Below are 18,757 nucleotides of genomic sequence, written 5' to 3'. Positions count from 1 at the left end.
AAGCATTTCCTTTTTTTAATATGGGTACAGGGTTCCCCTTAATATGCGTACAAGACCCAAATAGGCTGGTAATGGGCAGGTAGGGCTACCCATGCCATTTTTCTCAATGATTTTCAACCATATTGCAGGAACCAGATATAACATTAAAACCGCAAGCAGTTTTAAATGGTGTTATTTCCGTTTAATGTCATTTTGTGCAGGGACTGTTCTAAACATGGGAAACACATGGCACTTCACAGGCATACTACAGACACCCCCCAGGCACCATATTTAAAGGAATATTTCACTTTTTTTTTCACTTTAATCGTCATTAAAATCAGTGCTCCCGCCAAAACGGCCATTTTTAAAAACATTTTATGCATTGACCCATGTCCCCTGGGGCAGGAGCCAGGTCCCCAAACCCTTTTTAGGACAGTATCTTGCATATTAGCCGTTAAAATTAGCACTTTTAATTTCGAACGTTCGAGTCCCATAGACTTCAATGGGGTTCTAAAGTTCGTTCGAATTTGGGGTCTGTTCGAAAGTTCTGGTGCGAACCGAACCGGGGGGTGTTCGGCTCATCCCTACCCCTTACTATCCTTGTCATCCCAGCCTACTGCTTCCTTCTCCTGTAGTCTACTGTGAGCATGAGCTGTGAGACCCTAGGGGTCGCGACCTGGAGCCAGACTGCAGTGAAGTCCATCCTCACCACTGGAGGCTCTGGCGAACACCTGCAGGCTCTTAGACTCCGTGCCCTGGGGAATCCATGCTCCAGCTCCCATTGGGATCTGTGTTAGTGATCCTGTAGACCTGTGTCCTGAATCTCCCTGGGTACAATCCACAGCAGTGAGTCCTAAGGTCCACTACCTAGCGGTGCACTTCCGACTCCTACGGAGTGCATCTGTCACCTGGTCTCAGGTGACCTGACACAGGCCTTTACAAAGAACTCTCCAAAATTGGAGGTAAACTGTACCCCTCGATCCGAGACAATGCTCTTGGGTAAACCATGGAGTCTCACAATTTCTTTGAGCACATGGGCAGTTTCTGTAGCAGGTGTACCTATCATGGGCAGAATGGTAGTAAATCCTTCCGATGGCAGAAGTTACACAATGAGGTCCATGTAGATCATTTCTTATGGATGGTTAGGAATAGTTAAGGGTCTCAATAATCCCCAGGGCTTTGTTTTGTCACCCTTGCTGCATGGGCACACAGTGCAGGATCTGACATAGACTCCACAATCCTGTCCAAGGTTGGGCCACCAAAGGGATCGTTGGATGAGCTCACTAGTTTTGCAAGATCCAAAGTGAATGGCTAACTGGTGATCATGGAATCTTTTAAGGACTTGAAGCCTTGACTCCTGGGGTATGAAGACCTTATCTTGATACCAGATTAATCCATCCATGTCTTCTCAGTGAGGCATGCTCTGTTTTGGGGCATGATGCAGAAGCCCTTTCAATAACTGATTTCAATCTGGGCAGTATTAACAAAAAATTCTGGTCAGAGAGAATGGTTCTCAGGGGATCGGGTTCAACAGATTCAGAGAACATCAGGGATAGGACATCTGCCATCCCATTCTTGCCTGTATGTTAGGTGAACATTAAACCTTGAGAAAAATAAGGCCCATCTGGCCTGCTGAGGCCTTAGATGTTTAGTGGACCTCAAGTGCTCCAGGTTTTTGTGATTAGTACCTGTTCTTGATGGTGATTTTGTTGAGCTCCCTGTAGTCAATGCATGGCTGGAGGGAGTGGTCCTTTTTTTTCAAAGAAGATGCCTGATCCAGCAGGAGAAGAGGAGGGACGGATGAAGCCCTTGACTAGATTCTCATTGATGTATTGCCTGAATGCCTCCAATTCAACCTCGGCCAATGGAAAGATGCGCCCAAAGGAAATCCCTGCTCCAGGGAGCAACTCAATGGGACAGTCATAAAGACTAGTGCGGAGGCAGGGTATCGGCATTACTTTTGTCAAACACTTCAAGGAAGTCGTGGTAGACGGTAGGGACAATCTGACTAGTATCTGTTGAAGGAGAAATTACTTGTGTGGGGATGCCACAATGTTAGTGGCAGTAACTGCATGAGAAGATGACCTCGCCTTTGGACCTGCCAATCAATGCGTTGCTGGCCTGCAACTACGGGATGCCGAGGATGGCTGAAAATATGGGAGATCTGATGACATCAAAGTGGAGGAGTTTCTGATAACCTGTATCTATGATTTGCGAGGATTGATATAGTCTTTTGGGTAACACGTGTTTACCCTGATTAGTGGTAGTACTTATAGAGATTCATATGCTTCAGCATTCCCATTTTGTGAGGCAAGCTTGATCAATGGCAGATGCGTTCTAGTATGGTATATTAGGAATTTCAACTCTTTTGAACCCTTGATAATTGGATATAATTTGTATCTTTCTGACCAGCATGCTTGTGATTATTGTTTCTTATTTAGAGCATACCCGTGTGAGCTGCACAATGCATTGGGGTGTCCATCTCCCCTCCACCTCTTTCCAGTACATGAGGAATCCACCTTTTCCTAGAAGAATGTGTTTTTTGATACATAACCTCTAAGGTGTGTTGGGGTATGTGGCTTCTTTCTTTGTTGGTAATGAGAACACTTCTTGTATAGAGGGTTTTTGTTGAATATATGACCATCAATTTTGTAGCTTAGTACTGTCATTTACATTTCAGATGCACATGCCTGCTACTCTCTATTTCATCATTAGGCCTGTTTTGAGCCCTTGGTGTGCTTTGCAGGCTCTAAACTCATTTCCTGGGCAACTAAGGGGTCCTTTTAGGATTGTCCATGCATATTGTTAGCATGACTCATTTGGGTGTGTTGTTTTGGGTGATGTACCCCAGGGTGGCTAGCTGTGGCACCGAGGCTCCCTGCTCATCTGGAACCATTACAGACTATCACACAAATCTGACTTTTTTTTACCTACAAAAAAGATGTGCATTCCTTTTTTCTTTTTTGTTATAAAAGGTGAACTTATCATTTACGTTTAGTAGGCTAAAAACAAATTCAGACACAGGTAAACAGCTAAACTTTCAATATGTTTATTACTGAATTATGTGTTCTGAAGTTATCCTTTAAAGGCCTTCACTCCTTTTAATTTATCTAAAAAGAAAAATGAAAATGGCTTAGTGATATGACAGTCAATCACTTTTATAAATATCACAGTTCTGTATATTATGTAAGCATTACTTACTTTGTAGGTAATCCCTTAAGTTATAATCTAATTAAACAATAATTAGGTTGTAATGACTTTGTAACTACTGCATTAATGAACTTTCATTGCTCAATAAATTAAAACAGTTATTGATGTGGTGCCTAGAAGACAGTTGAGTCAGATGGGAAAGGAGACAGAGGTGAGACAGAGAGAGGTAATATTTCTTTAAAATGATATATCCTAGATGAAATTTGGGGTACCCTTCACCCCCTTATTGTCTGTCACCCAATGGGCTTCCCCAATCAAACACACTTTGAAAAAAGTGTAAACTGTAGAACTACAGATTCTTTTTAAAAACTGCAGCGGCATTTTGACATATAATTCTGTGAATTACAAAATACCACATACTACAAAGAAACAAAAACAATATATCAGTACAAAGTTATGCTGAAATGTGTGAGTATGTTTGGACACTTAACTTGACGTTGTATAGAGATAGTAGCTAAATAAGATGTAGTATCACATTTCAGATGAACCTTTGTACTTTGAGCTGTTGCTTTAACCTGGTAAGCTGTAGAGCACTCTTTACATTTCAGCTATGGGTCTATTAATTTGTAGTAGATGCAGGGCTGCTGTTATAAATCATGGGGCCCCAAACAGCCTTTTTGATGGGGCCCCCCCAACCCCGCCTCCACCCCGAGGTGCAGGGGAACAGCAGCACTGACTTATTCCACCTATGCCATAAAAAAAAAAGTTCCACCTATGCTCCAACCTCCGTGGCCCCCCTGTTGACATCATGGGGTCTCAGAAACTGTAATTTAAGTCCTGGTAAGCAAGTAGGGGCGGGGGTGTGGTCTAGTTAAATTATTTTATTCATTTAGGCGAAATTAATAGTAAAGCTGCCCCAGGCCCCCCCCTGTTTAGCAGATGAGGCCTGGGCCAAGTACAACAGGACCAGTTGTATCAGTGGCCCTGAGTAGATGCATACACAACCACTACATCTTCATATAAGGTAATGGTAATGTAATTTCAAAAGAATTTATCAATATCTTTAAATTTACTAATTTATTTTAATGATAGCCAGTGATCCTGCCATGAAGATCCTTGTTCATGCATTTTGTTACAGGATGTCAACAGGGACCCTATATCCCAATTGTGTTCCTGCATTGTTAGCCTCTCACACCCACTACTGGAAATTGATCATGTTTTCTTCATTAACCACTTGCTTACTGGGCACTTAAACCCCCCTCATGCCCAGACCAATTTTCAGCTTTCTGCGCTGATGCACTTTGAATGACAATTGCGTGGGCATACAACACTGTACCCAAATGAAATTTTTATCATTTTTTTCCCACAAATAGAGCTTTCTTTTGGTGGTATTTAATTACAGCTGGTAGTTTTATTTTTTGCTAAACAAACAAAAAAAGATGCAAAAAAAAAAAAATCATGTTTAATAGTTTGTTATAAAATTTTGCAAACAGGTAATTTTTCTCCTTCATTGAAGTGCGCTGATGAGGCGGCACTAATAGGCTGCACTGGTGGGCACTGATAGGCTGCATTGGTGGGCACTGATAGGCTGCACTGGTGGGCACTGATAGGCATAGTTAAGGCGGCACTAATAGGCACAGATAAGGCGGCACTGATGGGCACAGATAAGGCGGCACCGATGGGCACAGATAAGGCGGCACTGATGGGCAAAGATGGGCACAGATAAGGTGGCACGGATGGGTGGCACGGATGGGGGGCACGGATGGGTGGCACTAAGGGGCACTGATAGGTACCACTGATAGATGGGACTGATGGGCACTGATAGGTGGCACTGATAGGTGGCTCTGATAGGTGGCACTGCTGGGCACTGATGGGCGGCACTGATGGGCACTGGTAGATGACACTGATGGGCACGGATATGTGGCACTGGGGTGCAGCACCTTTGTTGAGGCAGATTGTGGGCACTTCTGGGTGGCACTGTGGGCACTGCTGGGTGGCACTGTGGGCACTGCTGGGTGGCACTGTGGGCACCTCTTGGTGGCACTTATATTTTATTGAGGTGGCACTGGCAGGGGGCAGGTGGGCACTGGCAGGGCTGGCCGTGATCGGGACTGATGTCCCGATCACGGCCACCGGTGATCGGCTCTTTTTTTTAATAGCCGATTACCGGCTCCGTTGTATCACATGATCAGCTGTCATTGGCTGACAGCTGATCACGTGATAAGGGGTCGGGATCGACCCCTTGCTCAGATCGGTGATCAGGCGAGTCTCATAGACTCGCCGATCACAAAACGTGCCGCCCCTCAGGGGGCGCGCAGGCCGCTCGTGCACGGGACGACGTCAATAGACGTAGTCCCGGCAAAGGAGGTCGGCACTGTAGCCGTCATTCGGCTATAGCGCGGGTCTCAAGTGGTTAAGGCCAAAACTAAAATAGCCTTTATAAAAATATTTTAAATGGAGAACAGCAATTACCCATCGTCCTGCCTCTAATTTCCTGTTAAGATTTCCGTTTTAAAACTTCAGGAAGGCAATAAAATAATTTGATTCTGTTATGCTATTCCATTTGAAAAACCCATAATCCTCTATGATTCTAGTGTCATGGGTGCACCCTGTATTAAAGGTTAATTTCATTTTAATGAAGATTAAATAAAAAATTGATAAAGTGATCCAAAACCATTGTAGGTTATAGAGACCAAACCTTTCACATGATATCCATCTTACATCACCCTGGATGACTGACTTGTGTACCATACCCTAAAATGGTCTATAAAGGGTAAAGATAATAGGTAAAAGGTTTCCGTTACATCAGATGGGCGGGGTCACCCATACGTCATTGGGGAAGCCAGGCTTTCCCACTTGCATCAGAGGGGGTCGGGGTCAGGTGACGGGTGGCCCGCCCTCCTCATATAAGATATATGTCAGGCTGCCGGGATCCCCGCATTGTCTCCGCCAGTGGATACAGAGAATGGATGCGCTGCGCTGGAGGGAGAGATCACCCATCGTTGGATCAGATCAGCCATCGCTGGACCCCGGAGAGATGATCATCCGTCGCTGGATAGCAAGAGTGGATTACCACCGCTGGAATCTTTTTTTATTTATTTTTTATTTTTAATAAAGGACTTTTGCAATGGTGTGTGTGTCTTTTTTAACATTCTTTTACACTTTCTTTGTGAAATACTCCTTACCATTTCAAACGGGGGGTGGGATCTGGGGGTCCCCTTGTTAAAGGGGGCTTCCAGATTCTGATAAGCCCCCCACCCGCAGACCACCACAACCACCGGCCAGGGTTGTGGGGATGAGGCCCTTGTCCTCATCAACATGGGGACAAGGTGCTTTGAGGGGTCACAGACCCCCAAAGCATCCTCCCAATGTTGAGGGCATGTGGCTGGTACCGTTCAGGAGGGGGGGGACGCTCTCTCATCCACCATCTTTTCCTGCGGCCTGGCAGGTTGCGTGCTTTGATAAAGGGTCTGGTATGGATTTTTAGGGGGAACTCCACGCCATATATTTTTTTTAAAATTTGGCGTGGAGTTCCCCTTAAAATCCATACCAGACCAGATATTTGGGGGGAACCCCACGTCATTTTTTTTATTTGACACAGGGTTCCCCTTAATATCCATACCAGACCTGAAGGGCCTGGTAATTAAATTTGGGGGAACCCCACACTTTTTTTGTTTTTTTATCAATGACTGTTCTCTGTATTACATGGAGCCGACAATTCATTATAGCCGCTAGTGATTTTAAATGACTTTTTTTCCTGCAGAAATTACACTTTGTGCAGGGACAGTTCTAAGCATGGGAGACATGCGCCCCTTTACAGGCATAATATACACACCCCCAGGTATGAAATTTAAAGGAATATTACACTTTTATTGTTTCATTTTAAGCATTATTAAAATCACTGCTGCCAAAAAAAATTTGATTTTTAAAACTTTTTGTTGCATTGATACATGTCCCCTGGGGCAGGACCCAGGTCCCCAAACACTTTTTAGGACAATAACTTGCATATTGGCCTTTAAAATTAGCACTTTAGATTTCTCCCATAGACTTATACAGGGTGTTCCACGGCTTTTCAAATTTGCCGCGAACACCCCAAATTGTTTGCTGTTCAGGCAAACGGGAGAACAGGCAATGTTTGAGTCGAACATGAGTTTGACTCAAACACGAAGCTCATCCCTACTCAGCATCCCCCGCCTACAATTAATAGTTAATAAATTGGATCGATAATCAAATTCCTATAGAGTGCCAACATCCAAACTAGTTAAACACAAAAATAAAAACCCCTAAAAGGCACTGGCATAGAAAATTGTTAAGACATATATAATTTATTAAACATAATACAGGAATTAACAGTAAAATATATTGGAATGATTACAATTGCTGTACAAAAAATCACCACACAGATTACACTATGTAATTCTCTGGGTTCAACTGACACGTTTCAGAGTATCGATTAACTGTTTCTTTAGGGGTGTTAGGAGAAGGTCAATCGTGTATATACAATATAGTGGTTTCAAAAGGTCATAAAGATTATCATATAGAAATAAGTTGTAATATAATATATCTGCATTAAGACCCCTTTCACACTGTGCCGCCCATAGCGTCGGCGGTAAAACACTGCGTCAGATTTTGCCCACTAACCGAGAAAGGGTTAAAACCGCCCGCAATGGTGGTGTTATAGCCGTGCTGCCACCACTCCTATAGCCAACTGCTGGCAGGACTTTTCCTGACACCCTGCCAGCGCACCACTCCAGTGTGAAAGCCCAAGGGACTAAATTCACATGGCGGTGATGTAGCCCGTAAGGAGGCGGAGCCTGTCATAGACGCACCTAAGCATCAGCAGAGTTGTACTGCACGAGCAGCAGCGGTGTCTGACCATCTCCTTTCATTTGAAAAGCGCTACTTGTTACAACAAGCATGTGCGTGAATACAATCTTGACCTTTACTGCTCTATACTAGTGAGCTCTGTGTAATGATTTATCTTCTTTGTTTGTTGCAAGTTTTCATCTCTTCATGAGCCTGGCAACAATAACAATCTGATCAAGCTTTGCACCTGGATCTTCTTTTTGGGTGAAGATTGTCTGTCTGGCATAGACTAATACATTACTTACTGCATAAAAATCTTGGAACTGGCTGCTTCTTTGTATTGACTAGCAAGTCTTATTTCCATTGAGCAATAATTTTGTGGGTGATTCACCACACTAATGTTAATATTTATTGCTTATTTTGCACATTCTTACCATTAATTTTATTGTGTATTCATTTTGATTGCTCAGCCTATCACCAGTGTTTATTAGCACTAATTCTGTGGGTGATTTATCCCATTAATGATAACACTCTTTGTTAATTTTGCACATTTTTACCACCATTTTTATTGTGTATTAATCTTGATTGTTCAGTCTATCACTGGTGTTTATTTATATATATTTTTACTTAACACAGTATAATATTTTTTTTGGAATATTAACATGCAGTGCAGCAGTAGGGAATTTTGGGATATTTTTTATTTTTCCCTCTGGTGTTTTTTTTTTTTTTATAAGCACAGTTAGCCCCTTGCACTTTATCACGTGCTGTTCCCTTTATTGATCAGTATTCATTCATTCTGTAGGATTAGTTGTAACATTGTGGACTGTTTATATTTATTTATTTATTGATAAGATGAGTCCGTTATATATTTTTCCCTATAGGTTATTGTGTGGCATGCATTTTTTTTTTGTTTTCAAACTTTTTTTTATTGAGAAGTAGTAATCAGGGTAACAAAACATGTGAATGAGAAGAGACATCCATACAGAAAAAAAGTCATTGTTACAAGACAAAAATCATGTACAATATGCATATATAAACACAATCATCAACCCCAAGTGTAAACACAGAAATCGATGAATGTGAGGCTGTTTCTTGTGTGGCAATCCGTATGGATGAAATAAACATTTAGAGCCCATATTATAGGATATATCTAAAACAAAAGGCCAAAAAGCCCAAGATAAATGAAGAAATAAGAAAAAAATCTAAAATAAAATAGGGGATGGGGGAGAGACTAGCGCAGCTAGTTCAGAGGTCTGAATACAGACCAAGGTTTCCACTTAGCTTCAAAGACAGGGATAGTGTCATGTAAAATGTGGTGGATTTTCTCAGAGTGCATCATTAGATCAACATGTGACAAAATCTGGGCGAGTGGTAATGAAGGAGATTTCCAATTGAGTGCTATAGACCACTGCATGGCTAAACAGATTGAATGGATTAAGCGCCTCAGGTGCTTAGGAGTATCCGGTGGAGACTGAAATAACAAAGAATGACTGGCTTCCATGGTTATAGTGTAGCCAGCTAACTTATTAATTAGACCGAATAGGTGTTGCCATATGGGTTGGATCCGGTCACACTCCCAGAAAATGTGTCTGAAAGAGCCTGGGTGAGGGCAGCCCCTGAAACAACTGGAAGGTGCCTGAGGAAAGAACCTTTGCAACTGCAGGGGTGTATAATACCATCTGGTAATTACTTTAATGGCTGTTTCTCTGATTGATAACGATCTTGAACATTGGCACATGTTTCTCCAGTTTTTATCCCAGTCAATTGCATTACCCTCCAATCCCAGCTCTTGTTCCCATTTGGATCTATAGTTCAACCCTTCCCTTTCCACCGCTGATTCCAGTATCTTGTAAAGCCCTGAGATCAGTCCCTTTTGTCTAGGTGTGGTGTGGCAAATATCTTCAAAGTATGTCGGGGGAGGGAGTAAGGGCCAGGATGGTGTTGTAAGTAAAAGTCACGGATTTGTAAATAGTGGAAGAATTCATTGCTAGGAATCTAGATTGTAACTCTTGAAAGGTGGCGAATTTAGAATCAACCAGAAAATCTTTCAGCGAAATGAGGCCAAGCTCGATCCAAATTTGGAAAGAAGCCCGGTAATCATAGGCTGATGTGAACCTGTGGTCCCCCAAATATGAGGCACCAACCGGTGTCTGGGAAACTAGGCCGTATTTATTCTTATACATGTTCCAGAGACATAAGCCATCCGAGACACTTAAATTTTTGTGGATTTGGGACCGGTCAGTCAGATTAGAGGACCACATAATACCCGGCTGGAACAAGGGGTGTATAGATTCCTGTTCAAATTGAACCCACGGTACCTTAGAGTTCCTAATGTTCCATTGGGCTTGTTGTGAGAATCTACTAGCTATATAATAGAGCCAGATCTGCGGGACCCCCAAGCCCCCACTCTTCGAGGAGTGATACAAGACATTTCTGGCAAATCTAGAGGGCTTGTCCTGCCATATAAACCTATTAAGATGAGATTGAAAATCATTAAGGTACGATTTTGAAATTTGAATTGGGAGGGACCGGAACATATATAGGAGGTGGGGAACAATGACCATTTTGAGGGCTATTATTCTACCTATGAAAGAGATATGTAGGTTTGACATTAGCTTCAGGGTTTTCTTCAGTTTCGCAACGAGTGGGGGGCAATTGGCTACGAATAATATTTTGTAATTCTCTGTAAGAACTATTCCTAAGTAGGAGAGGTGGGAGTCAGACCAATGAAAGGAAAATGTCTGCTTAAGATGGGAAAGTTCTGCAGGAGGGATCCCTATGGGGAGGGCGGTGGATTTAGACAGGTTAATGGATAATCCCGAGACTTTAGCGAATTTAGATAGGGCGTCGAATAGATTAGGGAGGGAGAGTAGTGGATTTGTCAGAAACATTAAAACGTCGTAGGCATACATGCAGAATTTGTAGGATAGGGGGCCTTTCGTATATCCAGAAATATTAGGGTTGTTCAGGATGGCTATGGCAAGGGGTTCAAGGGCTAAGGCAAAAATTAGTGGGTACAGGGGGCACCCCTGCATGGTCCCCCTCCCCACACTAAAAAATTCAGAGCAACAGCCCGGAATTTTAATTCTTGTCATAGGGTTTTTATAGAGAGTGTGAAAGGAGTGAAAGAACTCTCCCTGGAACCCCAACCTTTGTAGAACGTTTGTAAGATAGGTCCAAGAGACGTTATCAAACGCCTTCTGAATGTCAAGACTAAGTAAAAGAAGACTTCGGGAATATACGTTAGAATCCTGGATAATGTCCGTCACCAAACAAATATTATCTGTAATCAGCCTGTGGGGGATAAAGCCGGATTGGAATGGGGAGATAAGGGAGGGGATTAATTTGGCTAGTCTATCTGCAAGAATCCTACTAAAAGTCTTCAGATCATTATTCATGACCGAAATAGGCCTGTAATTTTGCGGGAGGGTATGATTTTTCTCAGGTTTGGGAATTAGAGACATGTTCGCCAATAACATTTCCTCCGGAAAGCTACTTCCCTGCATCACCCAGTTAAAAACATAGGTAAGTCTAGGGGCCAAAGACGTTGCAAATTTTTTATAATAATGTGCAGCGAACCCATCCGGGCCTGGGGCTGAACCCTGTTTAAGTGATTTGATTACATTCAGGACTTTAGAGGTGGAGATAGGGGAATTAAGTAATTCAATCTGTGATAAGGATAAGGAGGGCAGTGGGATAGTATCCAACCAGGAGTTAATTTCTGGAACATTTACTTCTGCTTTAGGAGATAATAAAGAAGAATAGAATTGCTCAAAAATGCTCAAGACTTCTTTCGGGTGAGACGTGAGCAAACCCTCTCTAGTGCTCAGTTTGTAAACATGAGGTGGGCGTGAGGTGTGTTTCAGTCTACGTGCAAAAATGGTCGATGCCGAGTTATCAAGCAATAGATGTTTTGCTTTTGCTCAAGTCGTTTACGGTTTATCTCCAATCTGGTGGATTCCAAATGCAAGGAGGCCACATTTTTATATAAACGATCGATTTCCCGTGTAAGAACAAGGATCCTCCCATTAATCTATTTGTTATGAGTGGAGGATTCTGCAATCAATTTACCCCTAAGGACAGCCTTATGGGAAACCCAGAGTGTAGAGGGCAACCTGTCGGGTCGAGCGTTCATAGCAAAGTATTCCTCTATCGTTTCCTCTATTTTGGGGACAATATCTACATCGGTTAGGAGTGATTCATTAAGTCTCCAGGCATGTGAAGTGGGAGCTAATTTAATGAAAGTGGTGGTAAATGCGGTGGCATGAAGGTCACACAGGGGTGAATGTTTGCTTGGGTTAGCTAATATTATAGGTGATACAAAAATGTAATCCATTCTTGCAGAGCTATAATGGAGGTGGGAAAAAAAGTTAATTCCCTGACTCCTATATTATGGGTCCGCCAGGAGTCTGAGAGTTGATGCTCAGTTAAACCATGAGTAAGGGACTTGGGGAAGGCCCTGGACATAGAAGTGTGGGAGGTGCGGCCGAGTGTGGCATTCGCAACCAAGTTAAAATCTCCACCTATAATTAAATGAAGAGAATGGTACGATGATAATTTTTCTAAAAATGTAATAAAAAAGGAAGCTGGACCGTCGTTTGGTGCATAAATACTCACGATCGTTAACTCCCTATTATCTATCACTCCTTTAATGATAACATACCTACTATCTCCATCTCTATAGACTTGTTTTACCTCCATTGGGAAGGAGGAATGTAGGAAAATGGCGGCCCCCTACACTTAGAGGCACTAAGGGAATAAAATGCCTGAGGGAAGCTTCTATGAAAATATTTAGGATGTGAGTTATGAGCAAAGTGTGTTTCCTGGATAAGAAGTATTTTAGCATCTATTTGTTTATAAAACTCCAACGCCTTGCGTCTTTTACTAGGGGAGTTAAATCCCTTAACATTATGGGACACACAGGTGATCGCCATAAGGAGTAAACCAGTGAGAGATCAACTGATGTGCCCCACAACGTGGGTTAGGGATGAGGCATATAACCTGAGAGAGACAAAACCAATATAAAACTTCCAGGGGGGCCGCCACTCCCCCAAGCAAGAAAACATACAGGCATATGCCAATCCGAAAACAAAGTGAAAAATTAAGACAACCATATTGGTATTGAAAACATTGAGGTGGGTTGGCAAAGGCTAGTCTCCAGAAAGGAATTTGGGGAAAAAAATAAAAAAAATAAAAATAAAAATAGACAAAAGATAAAAAAAGATCGGGGACATAACTACAGTCCCAATCATATATTGTCCAGTCCTATTTGTATTCCAATAGGGTCAGGTAAAAAGGAAAAGAAAAATAGAAACTGTCCAATTACCTGAGAACTCGATGAAAAAAGAATCAACGAGACACCTAGGTCTCGAACCCAGCTCTACACTGAAACAATGAAGATCTAGAACCAAGTTATTGTACGCTGCTGGGGGGGGCGTGCTACGGCTCCAAGGGACAGATGCCATACATGAAAAGGCCCAGGGAAAACCAGGCTAAGTAGGGAGCATACCAGCTCGGAGGCCCGGAAAAAAAACAGCAAGGGTAAGTATATAGAGACAGTCAAGTCAGCGAGGGCTTTCTCCGTTGCGCTCAACAATCCCGTAGCGGATCCTTCTCCTATCCCTCCTTGATGGTGGTGTCTGCCAGATGGGAGCTGGTCTGGGAGTAGAAGAAAGTCTACGCACTTCAGCTGCATCAAGGAGGCCCAGTTTCACCAGCAGTTCCTGGCCCTCCTGAAGGGTAGATACAGAATAGGTACTGCCATTGTGGGGGACCACCAGTTTAAATGGAAAACCCCATCTGTAACGAATGCGAGCCGATTGCGGTGCAGATGTGATCTCCTTAAGGTTCCTCCTTCTTTCCAGAGTAGCAGGAGAGATATCCGGATAAATCTGAATCTGATTGTCATCCAGGAAGATTCACTGTTTATTTCTAGCTGCTCGCAAGATCTCCTCTTTAACGAGGTAGTCCTTCATGCATAAAATGACATTCCTTGGGGGCTTATCCGCTGGGGGCTTCGGACAGAGTGCCCTATGGATGCGGTCGCATTTAAAGGCAGAGGACTCGCAGTCAGGAAGGAGAGATTTAAACAAATGGATAACAGTAGGGATGAGGTCTGTTTCCATTTCAGGTATTCCACGGATTCACAAATTATTGCGTCTGTTTCTATTATCGAGGTCCTCGACTTGCATCTGCATCGCTGTAAATGCTGATGCTAGGGCCTCATGCTCTCTACTGAGATCGTTATGCGCTATTGCCAGTTCATCATGCCTGCTTTCTAGTTTCTCTGTTCTGGAGCCCAAAGCAGCAATTTCCTGAGACAGTGTGTGTGAAGTTTTATGCAGTTCAGTCTGAAATTTGGATGCCAACGTATCATACATGGCCTCAAGGCTTGCATCAAGATCCGCCTGCCTTGGAGAGAGCATTGTACTCACCGGCCGGGGTTTTCATCGATGAGAGGCCCGGAGAACCTTGCGGCGTGGAGGTCGGAGAGGCGGCGACACAGCTCTGATCCGTGCCATCTTGAGCCATACCGCTGCTTTACCTTGCACAAAGGAGATAGTGGGTAAGAGTGTTTTGGCTCGCGCTGCAGGTTTTCCTCCTCCTCGCCGGCATGCACCGTGTTTAGGGGACCTGGGGGGTGGTGAAGATGATGCGGAAGGTGAATGCTAAAGCCCCCAGGGTGCTTATCAAGTCCCGAGTGAGACGGAGCTATCTCTCTAGGCAGCCATCACGTTCAGCGCCACGCATACATCCCCGGCATGCGTTTTTTTATGTTTTATTCTTTATTTAACACGAGGAAATGAGGAGTAAATGAATGTTAACCGGACCAGCTCTATACAGCGACACATGGGCTCACACTGTGGAGGCAAGTTAACCCCTGCAGGGGCAGGGGAGCTGGTGAGTGTGGCAATTTGTCCTATGCACAGAAGACGCACTGGTTGCAATTCAATATACACCAGACACTGAGCACAAGTCACTTTGATTGGATTACTGTGGAATTTTTTGAAGTTATCTTTTCTGGGACTTTATTTGTGTTTTTCATGTTTTTTTACGTTTTTGAATGGTTCTCCAATGGACTTTATTGCATGATGATCATATATAAGTTTTACAAGCACATTTTTGCACTAAAAGCACTTAAGCACTTTTGATTGCACATAGCTGTGAAACACTGAGTATACATTTTTTCAATATTCTTCTGGTTTTATTTATCACCTGTAATTTGCAAAGCAATAACTACACAGCAGTTTGGGTAGCACCAGCACTTTAAGAAAGTTGTTTATTCTAGTACTGGTATTTTATATGTTATACGTACTGTATTAGCTGTGTCTGGAGTATGCCTGTAAAGTGGCATAGTTTTCCTGTGTTTAGAACAGTACCACAGCAAAATTACATTTCTAAAGGAAAATAAGTCAGTTAAAACTGATAGCGGCTATAATGAATTGTCGGGTCTCGACAATATAGATAAAACTCATTGAAAAAAATAGCATGCCCCCCCCCCCAGTCCATTACCAGGCCCTTTAGGTCTGGTATGAATATTAAGGGTAACCCTGCACAAAAATGTAAAATAAAAAAAAATAAAAAGCATGGGGTCCCCCCCAAAATCCATACCAAACTCTTATCCAAGGCAGGCCGCAGGAAAAGAGGGGGCGATGAGAGAGCTCCCCCTCATTAACTGTACCAGGCCACATGCCCTCATCATGGGGAGGATGTTTTGTTCCCATCCTCATGTCCAATCACAGGGAGCAGAGATCAGTGTCACTTGTTGCTAGGCAGAATGGGGAGATGCTGTTTACATCGGCATCTCCCCGTGAGACGATCACGGGTATCCCCGCAGCAATCGAGTATGGGACCCACGACCGGACTCACTGGAGTCCCAACCGGCATGCGCGTGCGTTTGCCTGTCCATGCCATTCTGCCGACGTACATCGTTGCTCGCCGGTTGCGCACCTAGGGAGCGGCGTCCTCATGTTTCCCCTTACTCTGTCTACATCTCTGCAATCTGCTCTCCTCTCCTGTCTTTGTTTTGTTTCCTGTAGAGGTGGAACTGCATCGCAGGGGGTGGGTGACGTCACCGGCGCATGCGCGGTAGCCTCTTGAATCCATCAGCGGCCATCTTGGTACACCCTGGCTATAAGCTGGCTATATAAGTAAGCTTGTACTTTCATTATGGCAGAGGCTCTCAGTGGGAGAACATTTCCTGGCAGTCTCGTGCTATGTCAGGATGGAACCGGCCCAAGGTACTTAAACTAAATGATGTTTAAATTATAAATGAAATTGTTTTAAAGGGATATATATATATATATATATATATATATATATATATATATATATATATATATATATATATATATATATATATATAAACTTACGTAAACGGGTGATCCTGCCCCCCTCTGACAACACGGGGAAAGCCATAGGGAAGTCCCCATTTGTCACCAGGTGGCCCTGCCCTCAATTATTTAAGAAGTGTCAGAAGAAGCAGAGTGTCACACTGCTGAAGACTCCCACAGGAGGTGGATCGTGCGGATGGCGCGGAGAAGAATCCGGATTAAGATGAGGGACGAGAAGAGTGGAGGAAGAAGAAGATGAAGAAGAAGATGATGAAGAAGATGGAGAAGAAGAACAACACCGAAGGAATACCACAAGAAAGATGAAAGAAGAAACGCATAGAAGAAGAATTTAAATAAAGAACTTGTCAAAAATTGTCTTTTGTCTTTTTTAACTTTTTTGTCACTTGTTTTTCTGAAATGGTAGGGGTACATTTACCCCATTACCAATTCACATGGGGGGGCGAGATCTGGCGGTCCTCTTGTTAAATCTCTTGTTTAATCTTCCAGATTCCGATAAGTCCCCCGCCCGCAGACCTCACAACCACCGGGCAAGGGTTGTGGGGATGAGGCCCTTCTCCCCATCAACATAGGGACAAGGTGTTTAGAGGGGCTACCTCAAAGCACCATCCCAATGTTGGGGGCATGTGGCCTGGTATGGTTCAGGAGGGGGGGCACTCTCTCGCCCCCCCTCTTTTCCTGCGGACTGCCAGGTTGCGTGCTCGGATAAGGGTCTGGTATGGATTTTGAGGGGGACCCCCATGCCATTTTTTTTACATTTTGGCGCGGGGTTCCCCTTAATATCCATACCAGACCGGAAGGGGGGCCCCACGCATTTTTTTAAAATTTTGGTTTGGGGTTCCCCTGTGGGGAAATCCCCATGCCGTTTTTATCAATGAACCTTTATGTGTATTGCGGACCAACAATTCATTATAGCCACGAGCAGTTTTAAATCACTTTTTTTTTTCCTTTAGAAATGTCATTTTGCTGTCAGACTGTTATAAACACGGGGAACATGCACCCCTTTACAGGCATACTATAGACACCCCAGGTATGAAATTTAAAGGAATATTACACTTTTATTGTTTCACTTTAAGCATTATTAAAATCACTGCTCCCGAAAAAGCGTTTGTTTTTAAAACTTTTTTTTGCATTGATACATGTCCCCTGGGGCAGGACCCAGGTCCCCAAACACTTTTTATGACAATACCATGCATATAAGCCTTTAAAATGAGCACTTTTGATTATTCATGTTCGTGTCCCATAGACTTTAACGGTGTTCGCGTGTTCAAACACATTTTTTGCCTATTCGCATGTTCTGGTGCGAACCGAACGGGGGGGGGGGGGGTGTTTGGCTCATCCCTACTCCTGGACCACTCTTACATCAGACGCAAGTCGTCTGGGTTGGGACGCCCACTTCAAAGCTCAGTTGGTCCAGAGAATATGGCAGTTTGGCTCGGAAGACATGGCGTCCAACATTCTGGAGCTCAGAGCAGCCTGGATGGCGATATCACATCTGGCATCCTCTCTGAGGGGCAAATTCATTTTGTTACAGATGGACAACAAATCGGCAGTAGCCTATGTCCAGAATCGACAGCAGCTTGTTGTCCAACGAGGTGGCCCCGATAATGCTCTGGGCTGAAGAGAACCTCACCAACCTCAGAGCGTCCTATAACCCAGCTTTCCAGAATCACCTGGCAGATCTCCTGTCAAGGAGGTTCATCGACAACGAAGGGTCCTTGAACCAGGACGTTTTCCAATGGATCTGCCGGAATTGGGGCAGTCCTCAAGTGGACTTTTTTACGTCCCCACTCAATGCCAAGATACCCTGCTTTTTCACAAGGTTTCCAGTCCGAGGTTCAGCGGGAGTGGATGCCCTCATCCAACCATGGAACTTCCAGGTGGCCTATGCTTTCCTTCCGACCCTTCTGATTCTGAGGTTCCTTCAACTCTTTACAGAAGAATGGGTGACCATCCTAGCGGTCATCCCCTACTGGCTAAGAAGACCCTGGTTTACTCTGCTGTCCAGGCTCTCCCTCTGCAACCCCTTAACTCTCCCGGCCTCACACGACCTCCTGTCCCAGGGGAACCTCTTCCATCCACATCCAGAGGGTCTGGAGGTTGCGTGGGAAAGGCTGGAGAATTTAGGTTGCTCCCACAGAGTAATTAAAACATTACTTCAAGCCAGAAAAGCTTCCGCCAACATCACCTACTATAAGGTTTGGGAGAAGTTTTGGGAATTTGCAGAAACAGTTTCGACCCATTAAAACCAGGAACCCATGAAGTGCTTTTATTTCTTAAAAAAGGATTAGATTTAGGACTGGAACTTAGCTCACTGAAGGTGCAGGTCTCAGCTTTATTAGCCCTAACAGAGACCAGATGAGCCCTCGACCCACTAAAAGTAATTTTTTTAAGGGCAGTCCTTAGATTAAAACCTCCAGGAAAGCCGCTATATCCAAAGTGGGATCTTTCTTTGGTGATCTCCATACTTG

Source organism: Lithobates pipiens, unplaced genomic scaffold, assembly GCF_037356315.1.
Source record: "Lithobates pipiens isolate NorthernLeopardFrog02 unplaced genomic scaffold, aLitPip1_a1.2 Scaffold_25, whole genome shotgun sequence".
Classification (NCBI taxonomy): Eukaryota; Metazoa; Chordata; class Amphibia; order Anura; family Ranidae; genus Lithobates; species Lithobates pipiens.
This window is presented reverse-complemented; position numbering follows the sequence as displayed.